Source organism: Pinus tabuliformis, chromosome 3_2 (assembly GCF_031772625.1).
Source record: "Pinus tabuliformis cultivar Carrire ecotype Pingquan chromosome 3_2, CPIR1, whole genome shotgun sequence".
NCBI lineage: Eukaryota > Viridiplantae > Streptophyta > Pinopsida > Pinales > Pinaceae > Pinus > Pinus tabuliformis.
The window spans coordinates 1,104,914,672-1,104,937,207 of NC_142302.1; the positions used below are offsets into that span (position 1 = coordinate 1,104,914,672).

General features: G+C 35.7%; 1 protein-coding gene across 5 annotated transcripts in view; it reads right to left on the bottom strand.

Annotated features, from left to right (window-relative positions):
• Nucleotides 1-22,536, bottom strand: part of LOC149184527 (NagB/RpiA/CoA transferase-like superfamily protein) — an 81,358-nt gene that overhangs the window by 44,160 nt on the left and 14,662 nt on the right. The window contains exon 2 of one of the 5 annotated variants that reach the window (XM_089417571.1): nt 20,107-20,232. The exons of 2 other annotated variants lie outside the window; for them this stretch is intronic. The gene's annotated coding sequence lies outside the window, so the exon portion shown is untranslated. 2 more of the 5 variants (XM_089417568.1, XM_089417567.1) reach the window with 2 other exon arrangements.

The following is a 22,536-nucleotide window of genomic DNA, read 5'->3' on the forward strand; positions in this document are numbered from 1 at the left end:
TAGATCAATCCACAAGATATTTAACCAATGACAAAAATGAAAGGAGCTTAGAACACTTATCCACTTATCAATTAGCCAATGGTTATCAACACAAGATGCCAATCACAATTACTCAAGATATTCCAATGATGATTCTATAACAAGATTACCAATGATCTTATGTCAATGTTATAATGCCAATTGGATGTCCAAAACACATATAAGAGAGAGATACTTCAATTTAGATTTCAAATGCCCAAAGTAACTCAAACCATTAACAAGATTAGAACTTAAATGTGTGAGTGATTTTAGTGCCAAGTTAACAAATTCTCAAAATCAATCACAAGACAAGCAATTGTTAGAGCCTAACACATAAATCACTATAAACCAAGTAAATGATGAAGAGCTACTTATGATGCAATATGGGACAACAGTAAATATCTCACTTCAAATCAAGGAAATTGCCAAACATATGAATCATAAGATGACCAATGAGTAATCTAATGACTTGCCAATGTAAATTAGTGAATTTTAGCCCACTTATGATGAATTAATAATTGTTATATCAAATTTGAAACACTTATTACAGCAGTAAGTAAATGTGCAAACAGCGAGTTATTAGTGCTTTAACAAGTGCCAAAATATGTCCAAAACTTAGAGTAAGTTTGTCAAACTAAAGAATTAGATTTTTAGGGTTTTTAGGATGTTATATTCAGAAAATATCAAATCTAATTTCACAGTTATGCAGAGATATTCCAACAACCTAATAGGTAGATCTAGGCTAGATATGCAACGCCCAAGAGGCCAAAATTTATAAAAAATTTACTATGCAAATTTTGAAGCATTTTGACCAATTAGATGTGTTTTTTGGGCTCTTATATCACTGTTATGAAGAATATATTACAGTTGTAGCAAAATAGAGATAAGATAAGGGTTTAGAGAGCAAACCCTACGCCCAAGGCCTTGTAGATAAACTTGCCCAAGTTTGCCAAAATTTTGCAATGAAGTTGCCACCTGAAAACACAAACTTTTGAGCCAAATTTCTACAAAACCCACCAAGTATTCAATCCCAAAAAATTCAAAAATTGACAGAGATCAAATTAAGGCTAGAAGAGAGCTAAAGGCAAGAGAAAAGAGCTGAAAAAGTCAACGTCTAGGGAAAAAAGGCCAAACAGGGCAACATTGGGGCTGAAGAGAGGAGAAAAGGGCTCAAAAGGGAGGCCGAAAGGCAAAGGAGAGGAGGAAAGGCAGAAAAAAAAACCCTAAAAGGGCTACTATAGCCAGGTCTTAAGGGGCTTAGAAACCCACGGCAAGCCCTCTAGGGTTGTTGTCTAAAAAGGCATAAAACCTTTGATGCAACGCCCAAAAGAGGAGACTGAGGCCTCAAAAGGCTAATGTTCGCCTTTGGGAGGCCTAAAAAGATGACGCAGGGAACTTTTAGGCTGACGTAGGTGCTAGGGAGGGCGAAACTGGCCCAAGAGGAGCTAGATCTGGGCCCGAGAGCGCTGAAACTTGAAATCCCAGTTGCAAAAAGAATTAATTTGCTCTAGATCTGAAATTTACTGCAAAACTTTCAATGGTTGGCCCTGATAATAAAAAAATAAATAATAATAATAATAAAATATATATATATATATAATAAAGTAATAAAAAAAATGGAGACTGGATCTTACCTCAAGGGCCTAGATCTAGCTCTTATTCCAGCTTTCTCCACTTGATATCACCTACAAAAATAGATTCACAAATACCCAAATACCCAAAAAGATGATGCAGGGGCCTTTTAGGCTGACACAGGTGCTAGGGAGGGCGACACTGGCCCAAGAGGGGCTAGATCTCGACCCGAGAGTGCTGAAACTTGAAACCCCAGCGACAAAAAAATTAATTTGCTTTAGATATGAAATTTACTGCAAAACTTCCAATGGTTGGCCCTAATAAAACAACCAAAAAAAATAAAATAAAATAAAATATTAATAAAAAATTAATGAAAAAATGGAGACCAAATCTTACCTCAAGGACCTAGATCTAGCTCTTATTCCAGCTTTCTCCACTTGATATCACCTACAAAAATAGATTCACAAATACCCAAAACCCCAATATGTACAAAAATCTTAAAACCCCAACTAGAAAAAATAATTTGCAAATTTATTTACAAAATTTATAAATATACAAGGGTTTTCAAATAAACTTTGAGAAATAATTTTTTTAATAAAATTTTCTTTGATAAATGGTTAATAAAACTTTTGAAATTAGATGCAAGCTACAACCTTAACAAAGTTGGATAAACCAAAACAAATATCTAAAGTCCAAACAAGGTTAATTCATGCCCACAGTTTGTGAACTTGGAGCCCAAGGACTGGGGAACCTACAAACACTATATATTTTCTCAAGCAAGCTTGTTAGACATATGGTGAATCAAATCACCTAAAATAGACCCAAAATCTATTAATAGAATGTTCTTATCCCCATCTAATGAAAAACAAACTTTTAAAAATAATTAAGCACAATATAGGAAAACCCGTACTCAGCACATACCACAAATCAACGAATACTGAGCACCATTAACTGCACCCGAAAGTCTTTAATATGATTCAAAAAACGTTCCCAACAGGACAGTAGCGTTACATCAGCGTTTCTACAGAAATTTTTTAGCCAAAAATTAGATGGCTTCAGGCTCAAATGACTCTCTATTTATAGATAAATCCTCTAGTGGAAAAATAACGGCAAGTTGGCTTGATCCTCGTCAAAACAATCTTGGTCGTTGATAAATCCTTTATGATCTTTCTAATCTTAGTCGTTGAAAATATTTATTTTGGGGAATTTTCGAATGTCTCAGTAAATCCCTTTTTTATTAGCTCAAAATTAATTATTTTGAGCTAATTTCCTCAAAAATTTGACTCTGACTTAACCACCAAGGTCCAAAGATCCAATTTTTCTTGAAATTTCCAATATTCCCTTGGTGGAGGACCTCCAAAAATTAATTCTTTTGAGACCACGAATTTTTCCACTTGGAGAATTTAGTTTCTCTAGACATTTAATTTTCACTCTAATTAATTAAATTTTTGGCTTAGGATTTTTATATATTTTTGCTAGAAAATTTAATTAATTGACACTTTAGAGGATTAAATATTTTTTCCACCCTCTAATATTTTGGCCATGGTGTCTAAGTATGAGGGACCATGCACTAAAATATTTTTTACATAAAGTTTTTACAAATTCAACCCTTAAAGGGGGAATACCCATTAAGCGTAGACCCTCAAATTACATATCCAATTCTGCGACACAATATAATCCAATAGAACAAGCAATTTGTAATAAAATAATTTAGCCAATTAGCTTAAATTATTCTCAACTCACTTTTACATAAGACTCGACTAAATCACTAGGACTCACTTAAGACATTGACGAAGAATTTCACCCTAGATTTTGAAGCAAAAAAAGTTCCTTCTACAAATTAATTACTCCAAAAGATTTGGAATATAACGATATCCATGAGGATACAAATATTATATAAAAAATGAATGAATAAGAATGAGAATGAAAGGCTTGCTTATATATTATACAAGTGTCTCTTCATGGAGAGTCATGTCCTAGACATGCCTCTTCAACCTAACTACTAATTATTATTAACTAATCATTATTAAAATTATCCTCGTTATTTATATTTATATTATTTATATATTTTATTCGTAACATTGCCTTCTTCCTCAAAAAGCTTTGTCCTCAAAGCTTGTCGATGAAAAATGTTTGATCTCTTTTTCAGCTTCAAATTACTCTCTCTGAACAATCATCTTCGTCGATACAAGCTGATATGATCTTCTAAGTGACAAACAAAATTGTCACACTGAGAAGGGATCAGACCATCCTAGATTAATCTTCTGTGTAGTATTCTGATCACTGGAATTTTGTAACGACTTGTCAGTATAAGACGGAATTGATGTTACGTCATTATTCTCTGGAACATCAGTTTGTTGTTTTTGGTTTAAATGGTCCTGATATGTAACATGGTTGAGTTGTCTACTCTCGTGATTCGGACCCCGATAGGGTACTTTTTTGGTTTAACTTTCCCTTATTGGGCATGTGGCAATTTTTATATTTTCTTCTGGCAAAGACGTTGTTGAGTTGGTTATGGAACATTCACTTGGGATGTTCATTGTCTGAACTGCAACATCTAAGTGTGTCGTTTCTTCAACTGACTTGTCTTCTTCTTGAGTTGTGATATTCACTAGATCAGTATTTGTTGTTTTGTCATCAACTTGAATTCCTACAGTTGATGCTTCCTTCTCGATAAGTTGTTGTACCTTGTTTTCTAATGACTTCTTATCCGTCTTAAGTTTCTTAATTTGCGTCAGTGATTTTTCACTATGGTTTTTAAGTCGAGAAACTTCTTCATTTTTGTCAAAAGTGATTTTGTCAATTTCATTTTGCATAATTTGTAATGCTTTTTTACCTTCTTGAGAAATTACTTTTGAAATATCTGATATATCTTCTGTCGTTACTGAATTTGGTTTCAGTGTAACATCTTGGAGTGTTATTTTCTTCTTCTTTTTTAAATACCTTCAAAGTTCAAAACTTTGATACCAATGAAGCAAACAAAGTTCCTTCTACAAATTAATTACTCCAAAAGATTTGGAATATAACGATATCCATGAGGATACAAATATTATATAAAAAATGAATGAATAAGAATGAGAATGAGAGGCTTGCTTATATATTAGGCAAGTGTCTCTTCATGGAGAGTCATGTCCTATTTAGACATGCCTCTTCAATCTAACTACTGATTATTATTAACTAATCATTATTAAAATTATCCTCATTATTTATATTTATATTATTTATATATTTTATTCGTAAGAGATTTGAGATGAGGTTCGAGGGAAAAACTTTGTCGACCATCCATGTTTAGAAACACAAATGAGTCAGTGAGAGGAAAAACTTCTTAGGATGAAATTTTTGCCAAAATAATAGGCTTAAATAGGTTGTTACACACAAACACAGTCTTACTAGATCATTTATAAAAAACTTGCATAATGGGTTTACAATGATTCAATAAATTGATGCCAAATGATCCAATCCTTTGAAAAAAAATTAGGTATATTTGCTTCCTTGGAACTTTGACAAAAAGTGTTCAATGTTTTTGAAGGCGGTGGATTTTGAGGGTCAACGAAAAGATTCCCAATTCATTGTTGACATCTTGATTGAAGCAATTGAAATGGTGGGGCTAGAAAATGTTGTCTAGGTAATCACTGACAATGCAACGGTGTGTAGAGAAGTAGACTTAATTATTAAAGGCAAATATCAACACATCTTTTGGACCCCTTGTATTGTACATTCATTGAACCTCATGTTGAGCAAGATGGGGAAGCAAATTGAGTGGGTTCAAGTTAATTTTGAAGAGGCAAAAGAAATTCAAGCCTTCATCACAAACCACCACATGTCCCAAGCCATCTACAAGGAATTTGCAAAGTTGGAGCTCCTTAAGGTACCTAAACTTTAAAGTTTATTTCATAAATTCTAATTTCTATGACTCTAAATTCAAATATGCAAATTGGATTCTCAAACGTCATGATTTTTTAATCATAATAGGTATTCAATCAATTATGATTTTTAAGTTATTGAAACATTGGCACTTGCAGGTTGTCGAGATTCATTTTGCTTCTCATATCATAGTCTTAACAAGGCTTGTGCATATGAAAGAAGCATTACAATCAATGGTATGCAGTTCTCTTTGGAATCAATGAAAGCAATCCCAATCTCAAAGAGCACAAGCAGTGAAAAGATTGGTTGTTGATGATAAATGGTGGGATAGGGTGGAATACCTCTTGACATTCACTAAGCCAATTGTGGATTTGCTCCACATATTTAACACAGATATGCCTAATTTGGGAGAGTTGTATGAGGGCATCGATTCCATGATAGAGAAGATAAGGGTGGTTATATATGCCAAGGAGAAGGACTCAGATGAAGTCGTTTACAAAGAAGTAAAAAATATATTGACTAAAAGATGGAACAAAATGATCACCCCATTGCACCTTTTGGCCTATGCAATAAATCCAAAATATTATTCTGCAAAGTTGCTAAGTGATCCAGAAAGAACAACACCAAACAAAGACCCAGAAGTCTCATAAGGATTTAAACAAGCTTTTAAAAAGCTTTTTGTAAATCCTGAAATTCGGATTCAAATTCGTTCAGAGTTTGTTCATTTTGTGGGAGCAGAGGGTTTCGGTGTTGATATTGATTGTACGAGACAAGACTAGATTAAGTCAAATTGAATGGTGGAACTACTATGGTAGGGAACTTCCACATATCCAGAAATTGGCCATTAGGGTCTTGTCATAGGTTGCTAGTTCCTCTTCAGCAAAAAGGAACTAGAGTACATATGGCTTCATCCACTCGGTGAAGCGAAACAAATTGGGCTCCAAGAAGGCTGAGGAACTAGTGTACATTCATTCAAACCTTTGCCTTTTGTCACACAAGAGTGGCGAATACAAATTTGGGCCCACCAAACTATGGGAGGTGGAACCAAAGTTGTCTGACTTGGATATGGCATTCAATGTCAGGTCTCATATGACTTTGTTTGATAAGGAGGCACCAATAGTTGGATCTTCAAGTGGACATGGCAACAATGCTCCCAATCCTGGAGAGGATTTGGTTCTTAGTGACATGAATGTCAATGATGACATATTTGATGATATGTAAATGTAATTTATGATGGTGTTATAAACATTTGAACAATGACAATGTTTATGTTGAACTGATGACGATGATTTGTTTTTGCATATTCTGAATTGACGATGATGATAATAGATTATGTATTTTTTAAATATAGAATCTAGATTCTAAAAGATGAATGGTATTATGAAATTCTTATTTTGTTATAAATATATATATCTGTGTGTGCGTGTGTTGTTTCCTTGCTGTACCATATCCAGATTTTTTTAAAATTTCCCATATCCGTTTCAAACCCTGTATATGTATTTGTTCCTATATCCGTTTCAAACCCTGTATATGTATTTGTCCTGTATCTGTTTCAGTGCAAATTAGGTGTGCAGGAAAGGACAAAGTGGGCAAGGGCCATTATATTGAGGTGTATTCAAAGAGTGACAGCGATGATGATGAGGAGGAGCCAACACAAGAGCAGGCTCGAAAACAGGGACACCAAACAGTTGGGCTTGAGATTTCACAAGTTGGGGGAAAAACCTCTATTATTGCATCCATTTCAAGGTTTCTCAAGTATCACACCTTCACAATTAAGGGGTTCTGGCAAGGCACAAGGTGATGGTGTTAATCGATGGTGGGGCATCCCACAACTTCAGAGATGCAACCATGGTTGATCAAAGAGAGATTTCTATAGAGGATTTCGATGGCTTCACAGTATCCATACCAAGTGGCCATCAGATGGATTGCACTAGATATATTCCCAAATTGAAGATAACCATGAGGAATTACACAGTGACAAATTACTTCTTCGTGGTGAACATACCGAACACCAATGTGGTGCTTGGAGTTCAGTGGCTCTATTACATCAAGAGGTATACTACTGATCAACAAAGCATAGAGACGGAGTTTAAAGACGCAGGAAGGTAGTTTTGAGTGCCATGCATTAGTATCCACCGAAGATAGTGTCACCTAACAGCATGGGAGTAGTGTTGAGGCAGGTGACATTGAGTGGGCAATCAAGTGCTTCATTACAAACAGTGAACAGTCAGAACGGCCGCAATAGCCCTAACAACACCCGGACGATATTCAGGTGTTTCACCGTAAACATTAAAAGGTTTTTTCTGACATTCCTCCAAGTAGACCACCAAACAAAGGCTATGAACATGTTATAGAGTTGGAGGAAGGAGTACAGGTTGTCATTACCAGCCTCTACCAACATCCCAAGGTTTACAAAGATGAAATTGAGGAGACCATTAAGGAGTTGTTGAGGTTGGATCACATTCGACCTAGTTCCAGTCCTTTCGCTTCTTCAGTGGTGATGGTTAGGAAGAAGGATGATACCTTGCGAATGTGTATTGACTACCAGGCTCTTAACAAGAGGGCAATAGAAAACCAACATCATATCCCCTAGATAAACAAGTTGATGGATGTGTTGAGGGGAGCCAAATATTTTTTGAAGATAGATCTTCGTTCAAGCAAACTTTAGGTTCGAGTTCGGGAGTAGGACATTCCGAAGACAGCTTTCAGGTGCCATTATGGGCATTATGGGTACCTGGTTATGTCATTTGGGCTAGCAAATGCCCCAACAACTATCCAATCATGCATGAACCATGTGTTCACTAAACAGTTGTGGAAGTACAAGCTACTTTTCTTTCATGATATAATAGTCTACAACAAGACTTGGGAGGACCATCTGGTGCACTTGGACAAGGCACTGGATATTCTGGAAGTATGGGAACTATATGCAAAGGAGTCCAAGTGTGAGTTTGACATGACAGCGATGCTCTACTTAGGGCATGTGATCGGAAATGATGGGGTTCAGATCCATCAAGAGAAGATCTGGACAATCATCAAATGGCCTACCCTGAAAAATGCAACTGAACTAAAAATCTTCCTTGGCCTCTACACCTATTATAGAAAGTTTATTAAGTGGTTCCCGTAGTTGATAGCACCTCTTACAGACCTCACCAAAATGGGGGCTTGCAGTTGCACTGATAAAGCACAGGAAACCTTTGAAAAGATGAAGCAGGTGAAGAGTTCACACCGTGTGCTTGCACTAACAAATTTCACTCGGCTATTCATGCTGGAATGTGATGCTTTGAGGACAGGAATAGGAGTCGTTTCAATGTAGGATCACCACCCCATAGCGTTTGAGCGCCACAAACTCAGAGATTATGAGCAACATTACTCAATTTATGACTCAATTTATGACAAAGATGTTGGCTATTATGCATGCAACACATACTTATGCATGGCATCATTAATATCTCATCATTAACATTTTTTTCATCACAACATTCTAAATAAATAAGCACCACATACTTATGCATGACATCATTAAAATCTCATCAAAAACTATGTCCAATTACCACATATCATCACAACATTATAGCTTCAATATTTCTATGTTGACATAAACAAATAACTGAAACACTACTTTAAAGTTGCAAAGTTCAACCCATAAAGCTAATATTGTTGAAAATGTAACGATGGAAGGTTTTTTGGCTTGTGCCTTAGCTAGTGAAGACCACAAATTAGTCTTTCTCTCACATGAGTGTGAATTCATGAGATAGACTTCAGTTACGATGAGTTGATTTCCAATTTACTGGAACGGTCATCAAGTTTGCATTCATAATGTTGGAGCTACAATTCGTTGGAGTCTGCTTCAATTAGACTATAGGATGAGGTGATAGTGACAAGTTCAATTAGAACGAGTTAAGACTTCAGTGTTGATTGGAGAGAGAACGAGTTAAGAATTCAGTGTTGATTGGAGAGAGAACGAGTTGAGTTCTCAGTTAACTCGCAATCACAACTAAAGGAAACTCGTGACACTAGTGTGAACTACTAATCGAACTTGGCCTCCTAGCATGCATTGAATTCTACTATGCATGCTAGGAGGCCAAGTTCGAATTCTACTAGGCAAAGAAGGACAAAGGCACAAGATAAATAATCATTCTTTGTGTGGAATGTGCATCATTGAGGAGCAAGAGTGCACATAGATTTAGGAGCAGAAGTGTGCAAGGATTGTGGAGCAAGGGGATCAAGATTCATAGAGCAGGTTGAGACTATCTCGAGCAAAGAACAATTGCGTGCAAGGCCAAGATCAAGAGCAGGGCCAAGAGCTTCTTCTCAGGGGCCGAGAGCAGTGATCAAGACAGGTCGAGATCAATTGTAGAGTTGAGATTAGTGAGGAGAAGCCTAGCGCTTTCTCAGTGACAAATTGTTGGTTGCAGTAGCAGCGTGAATTGTAATAGATCCATTTGCTCAAAGAACAATCAATAAAAGACCACAACAAAGAAAACAAGTTTTCCCGTTTGGGTTTGTTAGGTAAAACAAGCGTGTCAATTTTGATTTTTACGTGCATGTGTTTTTTCATCTCGACTTATTTTCATTGCATGTTGAATGTTAAGAAACTATATATCTTGGTGAAAGTTAAGCTTGGTTTCAGTTTTCAGTGGCCTTCTTTTCAGTAATTCATCTAAGTAGTGCGCAGAGTTTCAAGAAAATTAACAAATACACACACAAATTAAAATCCAAACCAGTGGACACCAAATATTGAAAGTTTGATCGTGTATATAGCATGTAAGGGTGAATATAGAAAAATGGCACTAAACACCATATATATCTTAAACAAATACATAAACACCAGGCTCTAGATGTTCTCTAGAGTCCAAAAAACATCATGTTACAAGCTACAGGAAATAGCAAAATATCATCCCTTATACTAGGATCCCTGTCATCACTCTCTGTCTCATTCTTTGGTCTCTGCCTCATTTCTCTAAGGACATCAATTGAATTTCCACAATTCTTGTTAGTTGACTTTCCACAACCCATTGCAAGGAGGGATAAATATCCTCCAAGATCTTTTAACTTGAAAAGGTAAATATTGTGGAAGAAATGGAATATACATTAGGTGTTTGTTCAACAACTGGTTAATCAAAGGTTGTACTACACAAGTTTATTCAACCATTCTTGTTCCAAACAGTTTCCCTTCACTCCCATCTTTTCTTGTTTTTTCCATTTTTGGAGGGAGGAACATTATTTTCCCCTTTTCTCCTCTTTTCGCTTTTTGGCCTACATGGCCCAATCAGATGAGTCCCAATCAAGATCATAACCAAAGCGCATGGGCCAATTTAGAATGGAGCTGACATCTCAGTCTGGTTCAATTGATCCTAATGCACTCCAGACAGTTCCAATAGCCTTGATTCATGTAGATGAGCAATTAATGCACCTTTGTTTCTAATTTCTTACAATTTTTCTATGAACTAGTAAAACGCCATTATCAGTTTCAACTTTCAAGTAAGTTGGTCACACCCATATAGTAAAAATATTTCCATCGCTAATGAATCAGTTTTATTGCATTCCCAGGAATGTTTCCAGTGATATCCTTCAAGGACATTCTCATTTTTTTGGCTTAAGAGGAAAGCATTAAGACCATGTTAGAAAGATACTAAACAAAACTAATTCAGAAGAGTGTAAAAATAAATGGGAATGACAATTTCTAGCAAATTTGCATTGAGTAACATTGGTGCTTTAATTTTGTAAATCAGGAGGGAGCCAATGAAGAAGGAAAGACTTAAACCCTTACCTCTTTCACTCAGACCAGGATCAATCTAGCCTCTAAGTCAATTCAAGCCACTCACCAAACAACATTACTCAAAAAAACACTAGTTCAAATGATGTGAGACTCACTCCCCCCCACCCTAGAGGTTGTTGCACCTTATTTCTTGACGGTATATCTCTTTGTTGGCTCTTCGCCTTCTTGGTTTACCCTGTTTGTATGCTTTTGGTCATGTTGTGTCAACATATTTTAAACATTTTTATTTTATAGGGGATATTTAATGCACCCCTCTTTTTCCAGCGATAAATATTTACTTTATGTTTAGTCCCTTAAAACAAATCATGTCGGGTGTTTTCATGCCAACAATTCTAGAACTACTTTGATCTTTTGTGGACATAATACAAATTTTGTTTCATTTTCATTTCTAAATCTCTCAAGGTATAGAAGACTTTTACAAGAACTTCATGGAGAGAAATTTTAAAAGGAGCAACACTTCTCACTATCACAAAGGCAACATTTAATATTAATTATTTTACAACACCAAAAGCTATACTCACTTCAACTCAAATATATCACACTCCTACTGCCAACAAACACTTCATGTTAGTTGTGTATGCATCTTACATAAGCTTAGAAGCAGATTTGACTCAAATAGAGCAAATTAGAATTTCTAACAACCATAGATGAGATGATATACAATAAATTCCACTTCATATATGCAATTGAAATGCAAAATACATGTAGAAAATCCACGAGATTATGATCTGCCAATATGAGCAATATGAAATATAATTTCTTCTCATAAAATTTCGCAGTGGAATAGGAACATAAATAAATACACAATTAGACAATTCAACAACACAATTTTCTAGGGAACCCAACTCGGAAAACCCTCTGCTTGTTAAGAATATTATTGATAGAAATTGAGGAATGATCTCCTACAATAAAACTTTGTTTTCAATAGAGAATACACCTTTCTTCCTGCCTTGCCTAGGCTTGAAAAAAAAAAATTGTTGTAAACTGATATGCTCCCAATCTATTGCCTTGTCTCACCAACTCGTGCTCACAAAACAATGATCAAATTGTGCCTTCATTCCTCCTAAAAGCACTTCGATTAGGCTATTGCTGGAAAGTTCTATTTGAGGAAAGTCGAAATGTTGATTGACTATTCAACAAAAGCTCATTGGTTGTGTTAACTTGTCCTTTACCCAAAATAACTCGCACTAGAAGACAATAAACTCGCCCTTCCACTAATTAGCACTAGTCAACTACTTCTTGCACTCCTAAATTTTAGGAACTCGTGCATGCTCAAGGAGAAACTCATTGCAGTTATTTTCAACATTGCCTCTTAGCAAGGAAGGTGTTCCTGGAAGAACACATTTATTGTAAACTGATCTGCTCCCAATCAAACTCACACCAGCACCAACCTATGCTCTCTATTGCCTTGTCTCAACAACTCGTGCTCACAAGACAATGATCAAATTGTGCCTTCATTCCTCCTAAAAGCACTTCGATTAGGCTATTGCTGGAAAGTTCTATTTGAGGAAAGTCGAACAGTTGATTGACTATTCAACAAAAGCTCATTAGTTGTGTTAACTTGTCCTTTACCCAAAATAACTCGCACTAGAAGACAATAAACTCACCCTTCCACTAATTAGCACTAGTCAACTACTTCTTGCACTCCTAAATTTTAGGAACTTGTCCTACTTTATAGGAATTAGCTCCTAGCACATAGGAACTCGTGCATGCTCAAGGAGAAACTCATTGCGGTTATTTTCAACATTGCCTCTTAGCAAGGAAGGTGTTCCTTGAAGAAACTCGTCCACCTGGATCTATCTCCGACATTACCATGTTTTCCGCTGCTACAGTTGCTCCCTCTGAACTAGAAGGCTTGCTTGCTTTCTTCTGCGAAACCTGCTTTGAAGACCTGTTCTTTCCCACCATGCTCTGCAAGTCCACCACTTTAGTCATAAGTGCCATGTACCCTATGTACCTTTGTGTCTGCTTCTTGATGATGTGAGACTCAAGCCTCTTTTGATCTCCCTTAACCAAGTCCTCTACCCATTTGGCTCATACTCTCCCTATACTGGGAGTCTTTGATTCAGTGGTTGCCTCCACTTGCCCTAGGTTATGATCCTCATCATCATCTTGTTGGTCAACCCAACTGCCAACTAGCTTTGACCCAAACTGAGATACTCGTTGAGGTTCCATCTTGAGAGCTCTATCTTGTTCTCGCTCAACCATCACTTCTCTACTCTGAGAACTCCCTGCCTTGTTGCTCAAGGTTGCCCATGTCTCAAACAAATATGCCCACTAGTTTCTCTCCTACTCCTCCAAGATCGTCAGCTCTTAGGGTCTTCAACAAACTGCCCACTAGCACTGATATGGCTGCTCCATCATCACTGCCCTTAGGGAATTTTGTAACTGCCCTCTTATCAACCATATGAATCCTTTCATCAGCTGAACTAGGGCTGCCATTTGAATCTACCTCCTAACAACCCATGACTCCTTCCATGAACACTGTACTTGAGGTCTTCAACAAGGTTGGCTTCTCACAGCAGATAAGTACATCTACCCACTTCATACTCACCCATGAGAAACACTGTTCACAACTTCATTTGTGAACAATACTCTGCTACCTAAAAAACTTTAGGACGGTCTTCTTCCAACTGCATTCTCCATGTGCTGGTCTAGATTATGTTCACTGATCAGATACCATGTAGAGAATCCACAAAATTTTGACATGCTAATATGAGCAATCTGAAATATAATTTATTCTCATATAAACAAAGAATTTCTCTACTAAACTTTGCAGCGGAATAGGAACATAAATAAATACACAAGTCAACAACACAATTTTCTAGGGAACCTAACTGGGAAACCCCTCTACTTGTTAAGAATATTATTGTTAGAAACTGAGGAATGATCTCTTACAATACAACTTTGTTTTTCAATAGAGAATACACGCTTCTCCCTGCCTTGCCTAAGCTTGAAAAACACGTTTGTGTAGCCTGCTCTGCCCATCAAACTCACACAAGCCTCAACACACAAGCACCAACCTGTGCTCTCTACTCCCTTGTCTCACCAACTCGTGCTCACAAGACAATGATCAAATTATGCCTTCGTTCCTCCTTATAAGCACTTTGATTAGGCTATTATTGGCAAGTTCTATATGAGGAAAGTTGAATTGTTGATTGACTAGTTAACAAAAACTCACTTGTTGTGTTAACTCGTCCTTTACCCAAAATAAATCGCACTAGAAGACAATAAACTCAGTCTTCCACTAATTAGCACTAGTCAACTGCTTATTGCACTCTTGACTTTTAGGAATTCGCCCTAAATTTTAGGAACTCATCCTACTTTTTAGGAATTAGCTCCTAACTCATAGGAACTCATGCATGCTCAAAGAGAAACTCATTGTGGTTCCTTTGATTAAGGCACAAATCAAGGAACCCTTTCTCGCTATTATTTTCAACAATACATACAACAGAAAAACAAAGCATTACCAAGCTTTCACAAGTGGTGTTGCAGTTCATAAATATAAGTAACAGCCACATAGCCACATACAACTGCTCAGAAGATTCACTAGCACTTCCAGAAAACACTTGTATTAACATATAGCATTGAGTATGAAAACATGAAGTCAAGGGAACAGTTTTCTATTGAATAACGGCCATGACCAATCAATACACAATAGATCTGAAATCACATCAGCTGTATGGAGATGAAAATCTCCCTCTTAAAAGCTTATGTAAGAAAAGTGACCCTATAACCGCGAACAATATTATCCAACATAAAAAATGAATATGCACATGAAATGGCAGCCCTACATAAAAAAACATCCCTTAAGACACCTGTAGGTGAAGTTCCATATCTGTCCCGAAGAACTGTAACAGCCATACCATATTCTAAGGTATTTACTTCCACCTGAAAAATACCCTTTGCAAATGAGATAAGGCTTCCCTTTTATAGGCTTCATTCCTAACTGCCTCATTAATAAAATATTCATGGAATGCACTAGAAACCATTCAAAGTAGGGAGCTGGTCTGTTTTGATTGGATGCAAGGTTTGAAGTGGCAACATTGTCACTTGCCACATTCATAGCTAGGACACCCCCCAACTTAACCACTTTTGATCACACAAAATATTAATAAACATTTTAAAGAGGTGGTGTGCCCTTGGTGCATGTGCATGAGTGGGGTATGGTCTATGTTACATCCCTTGAAACTATGATGCCCTTATAGGCTCCTTCCTCAACAAATATGGTAATAAATATAATCAACTCCCTTTGGATGTGGAGTGCTCCTAAATATGTAAAAAATATATTAAACTGTATTCTGGTAAGCTCTTCTCCTTGGGTAGTTATTTTCTCCTTAATACAAGGTTTGACCATGTCAATTGTCTCACTTGGCACTTCTTTCAACAATATGCTCCTTAATTAGTGTAGAGTTCGAAGCCCTTTTCCATTTTAAATGTCATATAATGCTGAAAAGGTGGGGCACTTCCAACATGTATATCTTATATCCTCTTTGATATTGCAAGTTAAGCAAACTTCTTCCCAAAGTAATATATCCTCTTTGATATTGCAAAGTTTAAGTTGTGCAAACTAGTTTCGAAAATGATTACAAACCAAGACAAGATTAATATCCTGTGGTTTTGCGCCTTATAATTCTCATGTACAATCGATGTTTATACCATGTTTAAATAACAAGTAAGAAAAGTGATTTACTTTCAACTTAAACAAAAACAGAGGCACAAATGCCAAGCAGAGCAACAAGAGAACCTTCATGAACCGAGTAAAGCATCGTTTCCAGTGGGAATGCGTGGATCTTTATGGTTGTATATCATATAGTGCAGACATAGATGTGGGGTATTTAACAATCCATAATTCTTTAATAGAAAAGTAAACTAGATCAACTGAATATGCTCAAGCACTTCAGGTATTCAATATCCGAAGTTGTTTAGAGCTACACCTGCTTGACCTGGTTGCCCTGCTCATTGTTACTTGGGAGCGGGAGCGAAAGCGGGGAGCGAGAGCGAAAACGGGAGCGAGAGCGACATTTTCAGAAGCTCCCGGTTTGGGAGAGAATCCCGGAGCATTTTTTATATAATATATATATTTTTTATATTTTGATACATATATGTCAACAAAAACATGTAGAATAATGAATTAGATATAAGAAACATAAAAAAACATAGATTGAACCATACAACAACAATCATCTAGAAGTTATAATCTTCATCAACCACGTCCACAAGTTAGTAACATAGTAACATACAACATATTGAGTCTCATGATTCATCAATATTAAAGTTTCAAGCTTTCAAAATTCAATATATAACATTTATCATCACTGATCACCAAAGTTGTACTTGTAAGCTAAGTGTAACCATTACAACAAATAATATCTAACATGAAATGAAATGTTATAAAATGAAATGTTATAAAATGAAATGAAATGAAACAACTTTCAACTTTCATGAAGCATCATATTCATAATTCATTACTAATGAGTTATAATTGCCAACTTCAAACTTAAATTGCCATATACTGTTTAAAAAATATCATAATAAATATGAAAGAGACAATAGTTATAAAAGCTACTTGAAACTATAAAAGAGAAGTAAATCTATTGTCTATTTCTTATGCTTGGGCCTCTTGCCACCATGAGAAATGTCTAATTTTTTAGTCTTGTTGGAAAATCAGGATCTTTGTCATTAATATCACCCTCTAAGCATTAATATCCAGAGGTATCTTTGTCATTACCTTTGTATCTGTATAGGGATCTTTGTCATTAATATCACCCTCTAAGCATTAACATAAGATAGAACAAGCATAGCATGTCAAGTCAAGATTTTGTTTGAGTGATGCGTACATTTTTAGGAGGGTCATGATAGAGGAGTTCGACAACCAATGTCACTAACATCAAGGTACATAGAGGGATTGGTGCTCTTGATTAAATACGAGTTCCATACCCTAATACATGACAAAATTCAATGGAAACATTGCAATCCCCCAATCATGAAATCCTGAAATCCTGAAAAACTGATAAGTCTGTTGGATTTTGAATGAAATCTAAAATTCTACTTTCTCCATATGAAATCCAATGAGGCCGGAACCACTCTCAAACATAATGAGTCATTTCATGGTAATGTTAAAAATTTAAGTAAAAGGATGAAAATGAATATTAAGGAGAAGGTCACTTTTACTTTAAAAATTTAACATTACCATGAATAGCATATCAATACTAGGGCCTAGACTTGATCATTAAGTTGCCCCACTCAAAAATGATTTGTTTCTTTCAAAAAAAATTGCATTTCAAACATTACTACAAAAAAAAATTGCAAAAAAGGCAAAACGCTCCCGAATAGGCAGGGAGCGAAATTTTTTTTAGGGAGCACGCTCCCGAGTCGCTCCCGCCCGGAGCGCGGATTGGGAGCGGGATCGGGGGGGGGGGGCGCTCCCCCGCAACATAGGACCTGCTACAAGGATTATATTTTAAAAAAATTGCATCATATGTCAAGCAGTGCACTCTTGTGTTTTTATAAAACGAGAAGTCGCATTCCTCTCATGCAAGAAATCAGTAGAAGCCTTCTACCCTTTTAACCAATGAATGGGCAGGGAAACTAATTCCTTTCTTTGTTGAACAGGCTTAATCTCCAACAGTACGAGTGACATGTCCAATTTCCTTTCTATTCTGAAAAGGCTTATCTCCAAGAGTGTTATTGGCATCCTAATATGAGATCGGATAATTCAATGAAGTGTCAAAAAAAAATGTGAGGCAGTATACTCTATAGCATCCGAATATAATCTTATAATAGCATAATGAACTATAGTAGCCATCGTGGGGAATCAAATCCATTCCATCTTGGTATGATATACAATTTGCCAAAATGTTTTAAACAAAGTTTAGAGGGCTGTTGGTTTGTTAGGTGGATCAAGTTTTGAACTTTTCCACTGTTACTAAAACTTAGGTTGCCTTGAGAATTGATGTCTTGTTTAATGCTAAGTTTTTGGTATATGGTCTAATGCCCTCAGTCCTATATGTTATAAACTGTATATTGTTGTTCATTGGAATCTACTGAATTGAACTTTCGTGTTCCAAAACTTGAACTTCTCTAATACTAATCTCTCCAACTCTCGAATAACTTTGTGCTAAATGTGGGTGGATCTCTCTGGGAATTGGATTGATGCCCTAAAGGAAATCAAGGTGCTGGAAACCAAATTAACTGTGAGTACCTTGCAGTTGGAGCACATCCACCTGGCTGTTCATATCACAGACTTGGTTTACCTGTAGCTGGGAAAGGTATTGTTCAAATATGGTCCATTTTCAACGCTAATGTGAATGTAAAGGATCCACCTTCAAAAAGAAAGAAGGTAATAGCAAAAAAAAAGCAAATAGATAAAAGTGAACCTGATTATGAAGAAGGAAATGTATCAACAGTGCCTGTCCGGTTTAAGGAGCCTGTGGTAGGGAAATGCTCTGTTCTAGAACTAGTAGAAGTTCCAGAGAAAAAAACAAAAACAAAAAAAGTTTTCATGAGGGATCCAGTCGGATAAAATTGGTTGAAAAGATAGGGGAGAAGGGATGAGGAAAAAGGGAATCTAAAAAATATACCCACCATAATATCAGTTGATTGTCATTATCAAGAGATGACTGTTAATGATGCTGAATGGACTGCTCAAAGCACTAGGAAGAAAATGAAAATTAAAGCTCGGTCCTTTCAAAGCAGAGTACTCTTCCCCGAGTGCTAGTGATTCCCAATGTGGGTAAGAGGCCGAGCTGAGCATTGGAAAGAGGAATATCATCGATGATCTCCACGGCTTCTTGTGTTAATGCTGTTATTGTCCTTGGAAGCAGGGCATTGTTTGAGTCTACCCATTAAGATGCAATTGATAGCAGAGGTATTATGCTTTAAGGCAAACAATACAAGTTTCACATAGGTAGTATGACGTATCTCATATTTGGACTGCCCCATTCTGCCTTGTCGAGTTCATATTCAAAGGGGATCTCAATATGGTACGGTGGAAGATTAAGAACACTGCACGTGCACAAACTAGAAAGTTTTCCAATAATTCTCTAACTGTGTTTGCTGGAAGATCATGGAGATGATAGACGATGCATTCCTTTCCACATGCCAAATGTACACCATATTCTCCAGAGCTTTCTCTGCACTTGGGTTAAATCTATTCCTAAATGAAGACAATTGCATTTTTTGCCATATGAAGAGATGCCGACCGACACAACAGAAAACCCTAAACACGATTCGATATAGGGTAGGATTCGAAACTCTAAATCGAAAATGGCCCAGTTAAGACCTCAACTATGCAGACAGGTTACCCTAACAATATCGAACCTTCAACTTTACGAAAACCTTTCATGTTCACCCATCTGATAACTGTAAATACTAAAAACAATATTAAAGAAAAATTGTGTGCACATCTTGAATGAAGAATAAACTTTACCTGTAAGAAGCCCGACCAACCTAAGGAATACGTTAAATCAGAGGGAGACAGACCTACTGTGAAAAGCCCAACTCCTGACAGTAGTATTCCGATTATTGATATGAAAAATATGTTGCGTAACAATTATGTGGGAGAAGAGATGCTCAAACTTCACATGGCTAGCCAAGAATGGGGATATTTTTCAGCTGATAAATCCACGCGTTTTTCGAGTTTCCATTAAAGAAAAAACGGAAGTATGCTCTACAACCCAACAACATTCAAGATTACGGCCAGCAGCATGCAGTAGGTGACCACAAATTGAAGTGGGGAGAGGAAGCACCATAATTCAAAACCCAAATCAGATGACCTTTACAATACGCTAGCCGCCTGTAAATACGAATGGTGGCTCTCGTGGGCCGTGGCTCCATCCGCCCTCCAAAAATGGCGGCACTACATGCCTTACCTACTTATGCAATCTGCCTTTAATGTTACTCGCAATCGCGACGTGGGTCCACCTAGATAACTCCAGCTTCCTTGGCAGTGTTGGTTCGATGATTATTCCCTTGCTTTGAGATAGTACGATATCGGCCTATAAAAGCCATTAACATTTTCTCAGACGTTCAAAAGTGGATGCCTATATATCATACATAAAGCAGAAACCAAAATCGTGCATATATAAATATTCACTTTATTTATTATTAAATATTCACTTTAATGGTTAAACTCAAAAAAAATATATATATATATATATATATCACTTTATATTCTTTTTAGCATTAAAAGAATATCACTTTATGTTAATTAATACTCTTAGGAATTAGAACTATAATAACATTGAATCCTGAATTTAAAATTTAATATTCAAGGTTTGCCCACTAAAGAATTCCCCGCTATATAATAATCTCTACCCTTATGTTAAAATTTTAAACTAAATATCTAAATATTTAATTACTAAGGATTTCACAATCATCTAACTAACAAAGAGTTCTATATTTAGAATTTAAAGTTGGGGCGTTTGATTATTAAAAAAAAATCACTATCATATAACCATGATTAAGTTGGAATTTGAAATGCAATGTTTTATTATTCCAAGAATTCAGATTCATATTATTTAACATTCAGTCTTGTAATTAGAATTTAAAACATTGTTGACATACTGCAATCATTCTTAGCGTCTGTAAGTGTGTTTATAAAATTTAACATTGCTGACATAGTGCAATCATTCTCAGCCTCTATAAGAGACTCAGAGAGTGTTTATAAAATTTTCACTCTAAACAAATGATGGCTCAAAACGCAATCTCTTTATAATCATATATTTTCAAATAAAAAATTAATTCAAATAGAAAAATTGTTTTTGTGTGCATATATATATATTCGTAATAGAAAAATTGTTTTTGTGTGTATATATATATATTCAAATAAAGAATTAATTCAAACACTCATGAAAAAGAAAATTTGTTTTTGTGTGTGTATATATATAAAATGAAAAGAAAAAATATTTTTAAAAGCTCAAAACACAATCTCTTTATAATCATATCTTTTCAAATAAAAAATTAATTCAAACACATTATGAAAAGAAAAATTGTTTTTGTGTATATATAAAAAAAATGAAAAAAAATGTTTTTAAATGTATATATATTACTTCTAATGAACCCGAACATAAAAGCCCAAAGGTCCAATAGAATTTAAGCCTTGTTCTCATACCATATATAGTGGCTCAAAATTATAACATGCAAACCATTTACATCAATTAATTTTTAAAAGAAATATATATATATATATATATTTCAGTTGGTTAGTGTATAACTTGCGACACTACAAGAGATGAGGACTTAACTGTAACACGAGGATTTAGCTTAGAGTCGTTGCGCTATTCAGATCTTGTTAATTGCAACCGATTTTTTGGGGACAACTCTCCGCCTAACCGTAGGCTCAACTGCAATAAGTTTATCTATAGGTAGCTACCATAGAGTCCTCAATCGACTCCATTAGCCATTGGATCATTCCCTCCTAGAATTCTCATATGGAAAAAATAATGTCTCAAATCCTCCTTTTCATCCATTAAATAGAATAATTTGTTCCAAAAATAGAACAATTTGTTCCAAAAATAGAAAGAGATTCTTTATACACACAATCTCTGTCATCATGTCAATTTCTATTTTTTTTTAAGCTTTATTTAGCTCATTGTTTTCTTTAATTTGACTCTTGGTTTTTTTTTTACTTTTTATCAATTTTACTTATTCTTAATATTTTTATGGTTTATTTTTATTTATTTATTTGGAACTTCCCTTTATTATTCATTTTTTTATTTATTTCCTATTAGTATGTTCTCACTTTTATTGTTTATTATATTATTTATTTTTTTATTATTATTATTATTATCATCATCATTATTTATTGATTTATTAATACGGGGCACTACATGTTGGCAACAAGACTTTTAAAGTATGTTGTCAAGGAATATATCTCTAAGGACATAAGTTGATCAACAGTCAAAGCATCTGCTTGCATAGCTCCACAATCAAGCAAGACCTTGTGAAGGACCAAGTTAGATGAACTTATTTCACTCAATAAGACAAAGTCAGGTGCCACGATGACCACGTGAACTTCATGTCCCACTACAGCAAGATGCCTTACCACAATATCATACAAAGATATTACTAGTGCTAGAGGAGGAATAGTTGTCCATGTTTGGACAATGAGATATTTGGCTTGAAGATTTATTGTAACAACAGCTACAATTGAGAGATTTGTCAGCTTAAGAAGCATTGGCAGCTTCAAAATGCCTTTCTGCTTGTGGCAGCTTCAAAATGCCTTTCTGCTTGTGTTGCTTGTGCAGACTAGACATAAACTATGTTACAATGCACAAACCTGATAACCTTGTGCAGGTGCC